Raw genomic sequence first — 14,626 nt, 5'->3', positions numbered from 1 at the left:
AAACCTACGTTACAAGGTCAAAAAAGTCCTTTGAGATCTCTAACCATTTACATTCATTGTAGTGGTGATTGAAAATAGGGTCAAGCCTATGGTATGGCACTAGATAGCACAGAGAGTTCTTGTGAGGAAGAGAGTTTTACACTCAAAATTCCTTGTTACACATTTGGTATCTTGGTGTGCAAAATTTTATATCTTGTGAGGAGGCATGTGAACAAGTTGAGGTGGGTAATTTTGTCATCTTCTAAGAAAAGAGGCAAAAAGGTTTATAGTGTGGTTAGGGTCAAAAAGTGAGTCACTCTAAGTGTATCAGTGATTGTTGCATTGTCTCTCTTTAAAGTCTTTTGCATCCTTTATTATTGCATTTTAGGATGAGGGGTGTCAGGAGAATAGTGTTGCTCATGTTTGAAGAGCTACTTGAGGTAGTAACTAAGCTTTATGTCATTGTGATCATTGGGTCATCTATTATGGGCATAAATATGCATAGTCTCATGGTAAGATATAGTATTGCTTGAGGACAAGCAAAGCTTTAGGTCGGGGGTATTGATGAGTGGTGAATTTACCACTCATCCACACTCATTATTCATGAACATTACCATGTTTTGAGTGAATAATTGAGATAATATTTGTGATTAGATGCACTAATATCCACACTTTGCAGGCACAAAGGTGATGAGATGAAAATATATGGATGCCAGATAAAAAATATCAAAAGAAGAAAAGAAGTACAGCTAGAAGACCTAGAGAAGAAATAGGCCTCAGTTAGAGCGATTGTGATCTGAGGGTCGCGATCACGGATAGTCAAGAAGGTTAGCAACCATAATCATGTAATTCTATGCGTGATCAGGGTAGACGCGATCGCAGAAAAGCTCCCGTGATCGCAGCTTAGCGGAAAAAAATAGCAATGGAAAAAAATGTAAATGCACACATCTATCCTCAAATTTCCCCTTTAGAGACTTAAACCCTATCCTTTTGGAAATCATTATTCCATTATTCCCAATTATTGTAACTTTGTCTAGTGTTTGGTTTTCATTCTTGGAGAACAAAATATTGTATTAGTTTTGAGTGAAGAATACATTGGTGTAGCTTCCAAGAGAAGGATTAACTAACTCCCATTGAAGATTTATGAATGTTCAAAGTTTGAAGTAACATTCACTTAGTCTTTCACAAAATCACATCAATGGAGATTTTGGGCAAATTTTTACTTATTTATCTCATGAGTAGCTAGCTCTTCCTCTTAGGGTTATGTATGAATAGGGTTAAAGTATGTGTGGATTGTGATTGTTATCTTTAATTAGTAGTTCACGTTGATGGGTTTTACAATTGCTTGATGAAAACATGGAATTTATTGGTGAAAGCCTCAAATTTCCTAAGTCTTACATCATCCTTGACAAAGGAATGTGGGTATCCTAGATCCTTTAACTCTCCTTGAAAGAGGGGTTGTGGGTGACATGAGCATTTGTGAATAATTAATTAGGTTTTAGTTGTTCCCTTTTTGTTATCTTGGAAATAAGGATAAATTATGAAAGGGCGCCTTAGGCATCATCCTAGAAGTAGGGATGCCTAAATTGAGGTTTGGTTGCCAAAATTTGAATGCACTCATTTGGTAGTCGAAAGAATTAGTGGGTGATAGTTTGGCACTTTGTAGAAAGGCTAGTATCAAAACCCTTAACCGAGCCTACCCTCACATGATCTACTAAGAGTGAAATTGATTATTTTCACTCACATGTTAGCTTTACCTAATAAAACATAACCCCAAGATCCATGCCTAAATTGTTTAAACTCTAATAATTCGTAGCCACGAATTAATACTTGAAACCCCAAAAAGAACTATTAGTTGTGAGACCTTTCAACCTTCCCCCTCCCCCCCACTTTTATATTTTTGTACTCTAGGTTTGAACTTTAGCGAGTGACCATTATTTTGAGCTAATTTGGTCTCCATTCATATTGTTGCTTGTGGATTCAATCTCTACTCTTGTTGGCTAATTATATTGACGACGATATCCTTACACTCAAATTGTCCTATAAGTTGACCGTTATCAGTGTGCATATGAGTTTTGAGAGATTTAACGCATGTGCGTATGCATTTGCATGTGTGTTTTGAGAGGTTTTTATATTCAAAAAGGTATAAAATATATATGTAAAACCACACGACATGAGAAATGACTATTAAAGTATATGATTCAATTTGGTTTTTGGTACCCCTTTTCAATAATCGATAATTAAAAAAAGTTGAACCAAAAAATCAAATGCCTACACCAAGATGTAGGTATTTTTAAACATTGCATTATGGACAACAATCCATCTACTTCACCTCTCCTGCAACTTTATATCATTTTCTAGTAAAAGAGTTTAAAATCATAGTTTGCTTGATTCACCTTTGAGATAGGATAAATGCCCAAATAAGAGGGGTTTATTGAATGGGCAACAATAACAAAATTTGTCTGATCCATCACTAAATTAGGAGAAATTCCCAAACTAGATGGGTTTTCTAAAGGAGAATCAACAAAATTTATTCAATTCACTATTCGGGTGAGAGAGACATTCAAACCCAAGGGCTTTTCTGATGGAGCAAAACCATAATATTTCTTAGCTATATTTTTTTAAGTATCAACAACAACAAAACCTGTCTAATTTCTGGTAGAACTGAAGGAATTAGATTAAATAGAGACTTATTTGGCATGTCTCTCTTCTTAGGTTTAGAAGAAATAGATCCTTCAAGAGACTTTTTCAACATGCCTCTCTTCTCAGGTTGACCAGAAGCTGATCCATCAAGAATGGACTTTAAGATTTGAGTAGAATCAAAATTAAAAGGAAATTTTTGAAAGTTTGGTTATTGAGGTTGGTTAAAACGGACTATTGTGTAGACCATATCAATTTTAGATTGTACTAATTTGTGGGGTTGTGGTGGTGGTTTCTAATGACCTCCAAGTCATTTTCTATATTTACACACTATTTTAGCATTTAATTTTTTCAATTGCTGCCCAAAGTTATTTATGACTTTCTAGAGCTGACAGTTCAGTTACCGGGCAATTCGTTTGGTTTTTAAAGCTAATTTTATATTTTAAAGTTTTTTCTATTTAGATTAGGGCATTGAGCCTAAACCTTAGGTAAACAACCTCGTATGAAAATTTTAAAAGTTCTGCTAGATCTGGAATGATAATTTTAGGTTGGGGGGACACTTAGTTTGGGTCTGGATGCTTCCATCTCATTTTGGTCTATGAGGTGGAAATGATGAAAATAGCCCTTTAGTTGTGGGACCCATATTTCATTAAAACAACCTCAAATGGAAATATCAATGGTGCTATTGAGCCTAGAATATCAAATTTTGTAGGGTAGCATTATTTGTTTGCATTCACGGCTCTTCAAATAAATCACGAGGGTCTGTAAAAAACTTAACAAATGTCGAGTTCAGTGTGTGCATACCAAAAATGGCCTTTGCATTTGTAAGGCCTTTTTTGTGTTCATAAAGGCCAAGGAATTGGCTATCCCAATTATGATGAACTTATCCGCATTTGTGAAGGCCAAGTTTATTAGCCATCGATTTGCGTGCTTGTCCTCGCATTTGGTAAGAGCATCCTGTAGGATAGTTTAGGCTTCCTTCTTCTTGATCCTAGTGGACTAACTACATTTATGAATAGTAAGCTGGATTGAGGTTCGTGTTTGCGATAGGGTCCCCGCATTCATAATGAAAGGACCCCTGACAGTATATATAGCTAACAAACCTGAATTTTCTTTCATTTCTACAAGTCCAAGTTCCATTAAAGGCCCTAAAGATCTAAGAAAGTGAAAATATCAATTCATGGGTGCACGGGGTGAGTTGGAGAGTTCATGGGGATATTTTCTCATCACAGATTATAATACGTATTCTTTAAATTCTTATATCATTCTACTCTTTAAATTCTAAATCCTTAATCCCTTAAAGGATGATTTAAGGAAGTAATTGTGCTTGGATTTCACCCATTTTTGGAGGAAAAATGACACTTTAGAAGGATGTTTTGTAAATTCAATGTTGTGTATCACAAGCGGGCCCTACATGGGATTTTTTGCTTGATTTTGGACTCAAATTATTTATATGTAATATAGGTATGGTTATTCTCATATTAATGTATAGATCATTATTTTGATAGATAACTTCATGTAGAGGCTTCTCGAATGGGAAATCTCTAATTTAGTAGACTTGTAGAAATTCATCGATGTCCAATTAGGCTAGACTTACTTTTCTCAAAGATTTAGCATTATTATGGAATTAGTAATGTAATATTATAGTTTTGGGTTGGGATTTATGACATGGTTGCATGTTTAGTGAAATTTAGAATATTTAGCTGGTTAGGAAGCCGTTTTAAGGAAGAATTGATCCACTCATCTTCTCTTTGGATCAAATTATGACAATAGGTCAATATTAAAATTATCTCCCTATGGACTTAGGAGGCCTTTTTTCATCACTTTGTTTATATTTTTGAACCTTAAGATGATATTCCCCGATTAGACCCTTGAAGCAGCTTTATGGCCTTGTTTACCTTAGTTTCCCAATTAATGGTGTTAATATCTTATAAAATTATATATTATTGGTCCTGAGGCTGTAGTTACAATATCAGCTGGAGTCTAAGTGAGTATTTTATCCTTAAAAGGACATGACTCTAGTTTATAGATGCTTAGACACTTATAGTTATATTATTTAGATATGGGTGATGACATGCATACTTTTAGGTGCATTTATGCTCACTTAGTATCATTATTCCAATAAATCCTTAATTTTACTACTATTTTCTAAAAAGGGATTTATTCTCACTTTTCAACTTTAAAATATATTCTTTTACTCTAGGAATTGTACATCCTTATTTGATGAATTATGAGCTTTTAGAACTAAATATGCTATTTTGTAAATTAGACTAAGTTGATTCTTGTTCATTATTTAATCCATCATTTTACTACTACTTATTCACTTTGGTTGAATGAATTTCTACCCTTTCTACATTGCTTCATTATTTTAGTTCTGGAGTTGATCTCAGGCAATGGATTTGCATATATTCACTCATTTAGTTTTGATTTGAGTCTAGCATTTCTTATGATACTATATATATCCCTTTGTTAATAGAAAGAGTAGATTGATTATGATGGTTACTGGAAGTCCTGGTTCGGGATCAAGCAATATATAGATATATCTCAAGTTCCCTATGGTTGCCTTTATCCATTAACTATAGTTTCAGAAAAGAATGGTCATCGTAGGTCTTGCCTTTGCAAGTTACTGAGTTGGAGGAGATGTATACACTTGTCACGCTATGGCACTTGGATTGGCATTGTATTAATGGTTTATATGGCATTCATTTATTCATTCATATGCATTATCTATCACTAGTGTAATTATTTGGTGCTTATATTTGTTGACTTTTTACGGGTTTGTATTGGTGTAGGATATGGTTGTTGTTTGTTGAGTGCTTGGTTGAACCTTCTGGGCTTATGAGGGCCCGGTTATGCTGTTATTTGTCCAGACTTTATTATTGGTTATTATGGTTAGTTCATGGTAGGATGATTATGGAATGGTACCTGAGATTGTTGGTATGTTTCTAATTTCTTTTTTTTCTCATAGTAAGATATATTACTGTTAGATTATCTTATGTTTAGTCCTTCTTTGGTCAGAGGCCCAGATTATGCTAGTATTAGATTTCCTAATTTGTTAGGATTCCTTGAGATGTTAGGTTGACTCCCTTATTTTATTACCTTTGAGTTAGCCTTTTATATGGATATATATATATATATATATATGGTATTACTATATTTCCTCCTACTTCCTTATATCTTCATATTGCACATGTTTCCCCTGGCCTTGTATCGCTACAATATATATATCCTTCTTTCACTTTTCATTTGTATATTGGCTAGTAATATACAATATTGCATTTTAGAACCTAGTTCCTATTAGAATAGAATAGTTTATCCTTATTGATCCATTAGCATTATTATGTTTAGTTTCTTAAATAGTTGCCCTTAGTTTATATTCCTGCTTTACATGTTATTTATGCTTACATTATCTTTGGAGATTAGTAGGCTGATGCCTATGGATTACTATGTTTTGGAACTCCTAGTACACTTCTGCAACCTACAGATCATAATATGAGTTCTCATCGTTGAAGTGTGCATCATATGGAGTAACTATGGATCAGATATTTGGGGTGACCTCCTGATGTTTGTAGTATTCCTTCTCTTTCTCTTATTGTTAGACTATTCTTTAATTTGTATTCAGAGACATCTTTTGATATATATATATATATATATATATATATATATATATATATATATATTAGAAGCTCTTGTACCAATTCACTTGCTTTTAGGAATATTTTTATCTTCTTCTTTCTTTCTTTCTCGATGGTATTTAGTTTTACTTTTGGCTTTCTTATTAGTCTGTTACTAGTTGTTTCAGACTATGGGTTGGCTTACCTACTGGTATATTATGGTATGTGTCAACATAATCTAAGTAGTTGGGTTGTGACATTAGTATCTGAGCACAGGTTTTCCAGTTTTATTTGTACAAGACCTAAGTGGCTAGTAGAGTCCTGTGGATCAGTAAAGATATATTTGTATCCTATCTCTAGGAGGCTATAGGACATTCTTAGGAAATTCTATTCTTGATTCCTTATCGTATGAGCTTACTTCTATAAACCTCTAATTACTTCCTTTAACTTTACTCTTTCCTAGATAGATAGCACGAGGTTGTTGATCGATGTGGATTGGACTTTTGGACGTGTTACCATAGTTTATCTTAGCGTCGAGCTAGGGAGTTAGAGATTAATATCAAGGATTTTCATTATTAGCTAGAGAATCTAGGGCTATCCCAGGCATAGACAAAGTTTGTAACTGCTCAACTTTTCAGGATTTAGTGTTAGGGATTCTAAGTTTTTTCATAGATATTTTATTGTTGATGATGGTCCTTGGTACATTGAGTGTTTCTCAGACCAGATCTGACAGTGTTGGTAATTAACAAGGATCACTATCACTTTTAGAGTATGTGAGTGGGTTTCTTGACTAGGCCATATATACTTCTATGTTACATTCTACAAAAAATGAGATGGTATAGAGATTTAACTCAACCATTCCACTTCAATAGGATTTGGGTCTTCATTTTTTTGGGTTATTGATCACTCACAAACTATAAAAAAGGCATGTATCGAGACATATAGAGATGGTAGTAAGAGGTCATGTCTGTGGTACAGTGTTAGCAATATTCTATTTGAAGGTAAGGATCCTCCCAGTAAAGGTTAGTGCCACTAGAACCCAATTAGGTTCGTACAGGTAGAACCTCATATTATGGGTGACTCTCAAGTAGGTTGTGGTGGTCATAGTGGATAGAGTTTTGGCCAGCCATCAGAGGGTGTTTGATGTAGGTCTTCTATCCTTGGCGACCATTTATGTCAGCAAGTTCAATGTGCCAACATGTCTCAAGGGTATGTTTTACTGTGAAGAGGTTGGTCATTGGTATAGTAGTACCCCAGGCGTGAGTTGGTTGTTCAAAAAATGTCAAAATATATTTCTCACAGCCTAGAGCTCATAAGTTATATTATGATTGTGGAGAGGAGGATCACTTCAGTAGACAGTGTACCGGGCATTAGTAGGTCATCCAGTTAGGGCCAATTTATGTTTATCACCAGGTTAGGGCTTTAGTAGGGTTTCTACAACTGTGGAGAAACTGACTATAGCCCAAAGAGTGTCCTCAACAAGGGATTATGAGTCTATCAGCGCAGATAGATTAGTCTCATAAGGTTATAAAACCTTCAGTTAGAGGTAGTGCATTTAGTATTTCAGTTAGTCATTTAAATATTCAGTCTAGGTTTGGACACTCTTAGATCCATACTCCTCCGGGAACACCAGGACTATAACTTTGAACTTTTTATTATTATAGGTGTATTTTTAGTTTCTACCTTTTAGTTTCTATTTAGATTGAGTTGGGGTTTTCGTACCTATCTGTGTTTACATACCTTGATATCACTATAATGATTGTTGTATGTCATTGTATAGAATTATCCATATTCCATAGATGATTTATTTTAGTAGTGGATTGCGTGGGTCAATATTTTGATTTCCTTGGGGTGAAATATTTGGGTTAAAGCCCTTTCCTTTAGCATATGGACTTGTTATGACCTTAGGGCGGTATTAGTTATTTTTTCTATTTTTCGTTCCTCCTGCACCTTATATTTTTATTGTTATTTTTATTATTTTGGTTGTTATCGATTCTCAATTAATAGATAGCTAGAGTAGCGATATCTAGTTAGTATTTCCTTCTTGTGATTCTTATTCATGTGACCTAGAGTGTTGATTGGTTTCTTTCTTTCTATCAACGAGATAAGGTCAATTGTGAGTGGGTTGTAAAAATAAAGGTAGGTTTGGCCTATCATGGTCCATTTATAATTCTAGCATTGGCAACTCATTTATAGGGCCTATTCTAGAGAATGATCAATTTGAGGTTTGCCCTTCTTATTTTGTGAGTTGTTACCTGGTAGAAGTCTTGATCTTAGTGTTGGTGTTGAGATGCGTGCTCTATTCTTTCTATAATGTGCTTTATGGTTCAGTTGAGTTAAGGTTGATTTAAATGAGTGAATTCATAAACTTCCTAGTATGGTATTTATTTGGCCTTGTATGACTTTGTGGAATGCTTTGGCTTGGTAATAAGTTCTTGTGTATCAATAGTCGGTAGCCAAGGCGAGTGTCTTTTGGGAGTGAGTATTTGTTGCCATTGATTGAATATTGGTTTGACTAGATTTAGGCTATGTTTGTGTTTTTTGAGTTGCTTGAGGGTTGACTATCATTAGTTCGATTATTTATACCTTGATGTGTTATAATCTTAGCATAAGCTGATTTGCTTGATCATATATTTAGCATATGGTTTGCCTTAGTTATGGCTATGTTGTTTGTCAATATTTCAGTTTCAGCCCTTGTGTCATTTGATATATGTTTAGTCGTTGAAGGTGAGATATGCTTAAGGTAAGGTTGATTTAGGTTTTTGATGTAAGTGGAGACTTGTTGGCTCCAGTTGTGACTTTTTTGCTTATTTGAATGATGGCTTAAAAGTTATGATAGATTGTGGAGTATGAATGCTTACTAATCAATATGATTTCTTTGGATATTTGAGACCGAGTAGTTTGACTTTGGTGTTGATATTACAACTATTGATTGTGTAACATGGTTATAGCCTCCACTTCAAAATTTTACTTTGTTGAGACTTTGTCGATAGGTTAACTAGTCCTACTTGTTACCTTTCCACTCAGTTTTCTTCAGTTCAGATGGGTTGTACAAATAGATGCTCAAAAGATGGTCCATAGGCATGGCATTACTTCCTACAATTTTGACCTTAGCTCTTAATTTTTGTTGGGCTTTTGGGAAACATGCTTAGCGAAAGATGTTCCCCAAATTTTGGGTTGGAATAGTTTCATATACAATTAGTGGAAAATTCTAGAGCATATCATTCAGCTTTAAGATATTGTACATCAAACAAATGACCATTGGTTTCAAGAATTATCCATACCAGTTAGTGGCTTTGGTAGAGATCGCAGACATTATTCATCCCCATTTAAGTTTTCAAGTAGGGCCTTACTGGGCATTGTGCATATGCTAGTCCTTATGGATTTTTAATGGGCTAGCTTCAGTCTTTCATAGATAGTGTAATGTGATTATGAAGGCAGAACTCAAATGATACTGGTGAGATTCTGTGTAGTTCAGAGTAGATATCAGGTTTAGAAAGACAAAAGAATGATAGGATTACAATTGGATTGATGTTATCGCCAAAAGATACACCTCCAATTTAATATAAAGTGGTCGATGAAAAATATAGTAACCCTACTAGGTTAGGAAGGAATTCACAGGGAATTTGTTGAACTATATCTCAAGTTTACTGAAGTCAACAGGTGCTACCGAAAAGTAAATGAAGGGAATTGTTGTTGCAAATTTGTGAAAAATGACAAGATATAGAATTCTTTTCTTGTAATCAATTTGAAACGAACATTAGGATTGTGTTCGCTCTAGATTCTCAACTCTGTAGGTTTATCATGCTCTATTGAACCAACCCAATATCTTGCATGCAAAATTTGATAAGTTATGTATCACTAACCGTCTTGTAAACGTCTCACTAAATTTCATTCTTTACATTTTGATTCTCAGAGTTTTGCCTTACCAACCCTTATCCTAGATCCCAGATTAACTATTACCTTTTTAGTCTAAAGTTAATTAGATGAGGATAATTACCCTTATCCTAGATCCCAAATTAACTATTACCTTTTTAGTCTCTAGTAAATTAGATAATTTTTTTTGTTTAATTTGGACTTTTATTAATAACCCACTAATTGTGTATTTACATTAAGTGGACCAACCCATTTTTATTAAAAAACAACCGAGAATGGGCCAACCCATTCTGAAATATACCCATCCCACCCTCATCCATTCTTACATATAAATTAGTGCATAGGTTTCCTAAACCTATCTTCCATCTTTACCGCTGCTAATTCTCCTATTCTAGCTAGAAATTGTTGGCTTTCAGTGTGTGGAACTTGGATTTCTTCATGTTTCTACAGTGGGTTATCAATCAAATGCCATGGAATGCTACTGGTTATGTGCTTATCAGCTCTTAAAAGTTTATGACTCCTCCTTTTTTGTTTTACCCGCTTACTCTTCTTCTCTATTAATGCTTTCTTTTGTTTTTTTTTCAGGTGTGTTCTCCGGTGGATGGGATGAAGCTCCTCTTTTTGTGCTAAGTTCAAGAAATCGGGTCCCTAGATGCTACATCAGATCTGTGTAAGAACTATATTTTCTTCTTTATCAAAAATTTTAGTTCCCCTACTTTCTTAGTCTGCTTATTGTGATCTTCCCTGTAGTTGCTGATGAGATAGAGATAATGGGATTCTCGAACCCACATGCAAGTAGACTGATGTAGTCTATCCAAGTGTTTCAAAAGCCAATATCTCTCCTGACCTTCCCCTTTTATTGAGAGTCCTCTTTTAAGGCTGCCAAAGATTAGGCTAGGAAACTTGTTTTGTTTTAGTTTCCTCCTTGTAAATATGTGGTTGTCAACTTCTGAAAACTATAGCCTACTCAACCTGTCTACTCTTGTGTTGCTCTTATCCTTATGAAAGGACATTGTAATTTGTCACTATTCAATATCTTTCTGCCTTTTACCTCTAATTGCTGAAAACTTGTGATTGCAAACTCTCCTTTATCTATGGCTAAATTAGTTAGATAATCTGCCAACTGATTGTCTTCCCTCATAATATGTTGATATTGTACTTGCTTACTCTGCATTAATTTCCATATTTGATCTACGTAATCTATTACAAGCCAAGGACACTTCCATTCCCTGATAATACTTTCCACATCAGTAATGAATCAGTTTGGATGATTAGTTTTCCTGTATGTGTTTCATCTGCATGAGTAGCTGCTTGTAGAATAGCCTTAGATTCTTCTTCAACATTAGAGGTATCTTCCATTTTAGCTCCTTCTGCATAAATTAGATCTCAACTCTCATCCCTTACACATAAAGGCATAAGAGCTGACCCCTGGGTTGCCTCTGGATGCCCCATCAGTATTATATATCACCCAACCAACCTCAGGAAACTTCCATAAAACTTTAGTAATCTTTATTTTAGGGTTCCTTCTTTTTAGTGTCCAACCACTGGGAAATGATTGTCTTGGGTTTCTTACTTTAAGTAAAAGACCCACATTTCTAGTAATATTAAATATTACCTTCTGACCAGAGAGGTTTTTGCCCTCATACTTCAGGTTGTTCCTTCTCTTCCACAATTCCCAAGTAATCATGCTTGGAAGGGACTGGTGATAAGGCTTGAGCCTCCCTTTGACTTCCTTAGTCCACCAGCTAAGAATAGTTTCCCTGAATTAGAATGCCTGCACATAAAGCAAAGTAGGACCAAGTCCTGTTAGCTAAAGATTGTCACGCCTCAAATCCTATTGGGGCAGACTGGCACCCGTAACCGAGGAGGCCCGGGAGAACCAGCTCATAACCTTAAACTTCCCATGCATACCTCTATGACAACCCAAAATTCGGACAGCATCATGTTGCATATAAAAGGAAATAATCACCTGTATAAGCTCGAGCACACATATATATGTATATACAATACTTGGCTGTTCGAGCCATCACGTCTATTAACAAAACACCACCTTGACTGTACATTAGGTCTATAAAGCCTCTAGACAATACACAGAGTTTAACTAAGGTTGAGACACACCCCTCCATATAACTAACTTCTATACAATACCAAAAGTGACTGGATATGACACGGAAAGCCCCAAAGCAAATTGGAGCTCACCAAAAGCAGCTGGGTATCTTGGCTCCTACTTGTGCGGTGTATGAGCTGAGGTACCGTGCCTGCAGCATGAAATGCAGGTCCCCCATGGGGGACGTCAGTACGAAATATGTACTGACTATGTAAAGCTGTAGATAATCACATATGATATAGGAGATCAATAGAAATCAGAAACAAATGAATAAATCGTAATAGGAGTGGACCACACTTACTAGAAGTTCTGACAACCTATACACTGCATTTATTCAATCATTTTACCTTCATTCTTATCATCTTTGTAACCATTACTGTACTGTACTGTGACCATTAGGCTGCCTCCAGTACATATCAACTAGGATCGACCCATGATAGGCTTATGCCCCTGGGACACCACCCATAAACACATAAGTAGGGATCGACCCATGATAAGCTTATGCCCCTTGGATACCACCCATAAACACATAACTAGGGATCGACCCATGATAGGCTTATGCCCCTGGGATACCACCCGATAAGAGAGAACTTCCATCACTTAGTTCAATTAATCTTTGAGATTGTTATTTCGGTCGCCACCATATTTTTGATACTTTGAAAAAATGATACATCAATAAGAGACATATAAATAGACAATCAATGCAATAACAATAAAGTAAGAACTCATTGGCACATCAATAAAGTGTTTTGGAGTCATCAATACCATAACAATGAAGTAGGAACTTATTGGTATATCAATGAAACGTTTTGGAGTCATTAAATGCACATGGATCTTGTTCGAGTAACCGGATACCTTTTGACATTCATTAGTTCAATAAATATGTAAGATTTGGAAAACAAGTAAGTATTGAAATGTCTTAACATCTTGTAGGGTGGAAATAAGTTCATTGGTAATGTAGGACATCATACAAAACCATTATGGATCACATGTTACTGAATAACTTTGGAAACTTTATTAATAGAACAATTGTTCACTTTCATGCCAAAGATATGGTATAGAGTATGCTTTACATACCTGACTGTCAACCTTCAATACTAGTCCCAAATGGACTTCTCATCTTTTCGGATTACTTATCTACAATGAACATATATAGCAATCTAGTATTAGAGACCAAACGTCACAATTCAATTATTTGAATTCACCAAACTAGTGGTTAAGTAGTAAGCCTTAATTACACCATAAAGGGTGTCACTTTAACCATCTTATACTCCAATTACATTCACATGCCATGCATATTCATACAGCATCCTCCAATATCAAGTTTGGATTCATTTATCCTTCCAACCAATCCATTAAACCAAATTGAACCATAGACATAAATAATCATCAATTCAATAGTATATCACCATATCCACCTTCCATAACTCAATTACCATATCCACCTTCCATCATTCAATACAACCAAACCATGCAAAATAGTCCATAACCCTATTTTCATCACCTTTCAATAACAACCAATACATATAATCCTCTATCACACATATACATATGGAAGAGAACAAAGGAAAATAATATTTATACCTTAGAATTCACCTCTTGATTATGCAATCCTGTTTGCACAAATAATAGGTGCCTTTCGAAGCTCTCGAGATGACAAACGCAGTTATTGGATTACTTTGGAATTTTCACGGTTGAAACAAAAGTAATTTAAAGGTCAAATTTGGCTAGGGTTTGTTCTTTCTCAATGATTGATGATGAAAATGAGTTTTTGAACTCATATACATGTATATATACACATATTCCCATCCATAATATCATAGGTAATGACCAAAGTGCCTTTAAAATTTAAATAATGTCAAATCTGTCCTTTGGTGGACTGTTTTGATAAGCTAAAGTAGATAGACCATAACTCTTTGCTCCGATATTGGATTTAGGTGAAATTGGTATCTTTGGAAAGATAATTCAAAGGTATTTCATTTTATATGAAGTAGGCCCACCCAGTTCGTCCTGTACAAGGAGTTATGATCGTTTGAAGTTGACCCTAAAAATTTGTTTTGAGAGGCTGAAGTAAAACGAGTATAACTCCTTACTCAGACATTGGATTTGGATGAAACCAATTTAATTGGAAAGAAGACTCAAAGATATTTCTTTTCATAGGTCGCAGCTCTCCCAGTTTATTATATTAAGGGAGTTATGATCCTTCAAAGTTGACCCAAAAAATTGGCTGGCCTCAGTAGTTTGTGTGCAGGAAATTTTCCTGCACATTTACTATTCCCAAATATCTCGGCCACCGTTTTATAGTTTCGAATGTACTCGATTATATCCAAAACCTATCAATTTTTGGAAATCTTTATATCATTGGAAAGCTTATTCAATAACCTTCGTATGGAACCATTGACGGGAAAAT

The 14,626-nt window shown here is 35.1% G+C and overlaps 1 long non-coding RNA gene across 1 annotated transcript; it reads left to right on the top strand.

Moving 5' to 3' along the window:
• Positions 1 to 10,463: 10,463 nt before the first annotated feature.
• On the top strand, positions 10,464 to 11,176 carry LOC107841442. The gene is made up of 3 exons (XR_007044869.1): positions 10,464 to 10,593; positions 10,695 to 10,779; positions 10,860 to 11,176. It is a non-coding gene; the product is annotated as an uncharacterized LOC107841442 (long non-coding RNA).
• Positions 11,177 to 14,626: the final 3,450 nt, after the last annotated feature.

The sequence above is a fragment of the Capsicum annuum genome, chromosome 9 (genome assembly GCF_002878395.1).
Source record: "Capsicum annuum cultivar UCD-10X-F1 chromosome 9, UCD10Xv1.1, whole genome shotgun sequence".
Lineage (NCBI taxonomy): Eukaryota > Viridiplantae > Streptophyta > Magnoliopsida > Solanales > Solanaceae > Capsicum > Capsicum annuum.
Note: the sequence above shows the minus strand (reverse complement) of the source record. Positions and strands in the feature narration are given on the sequence as shown.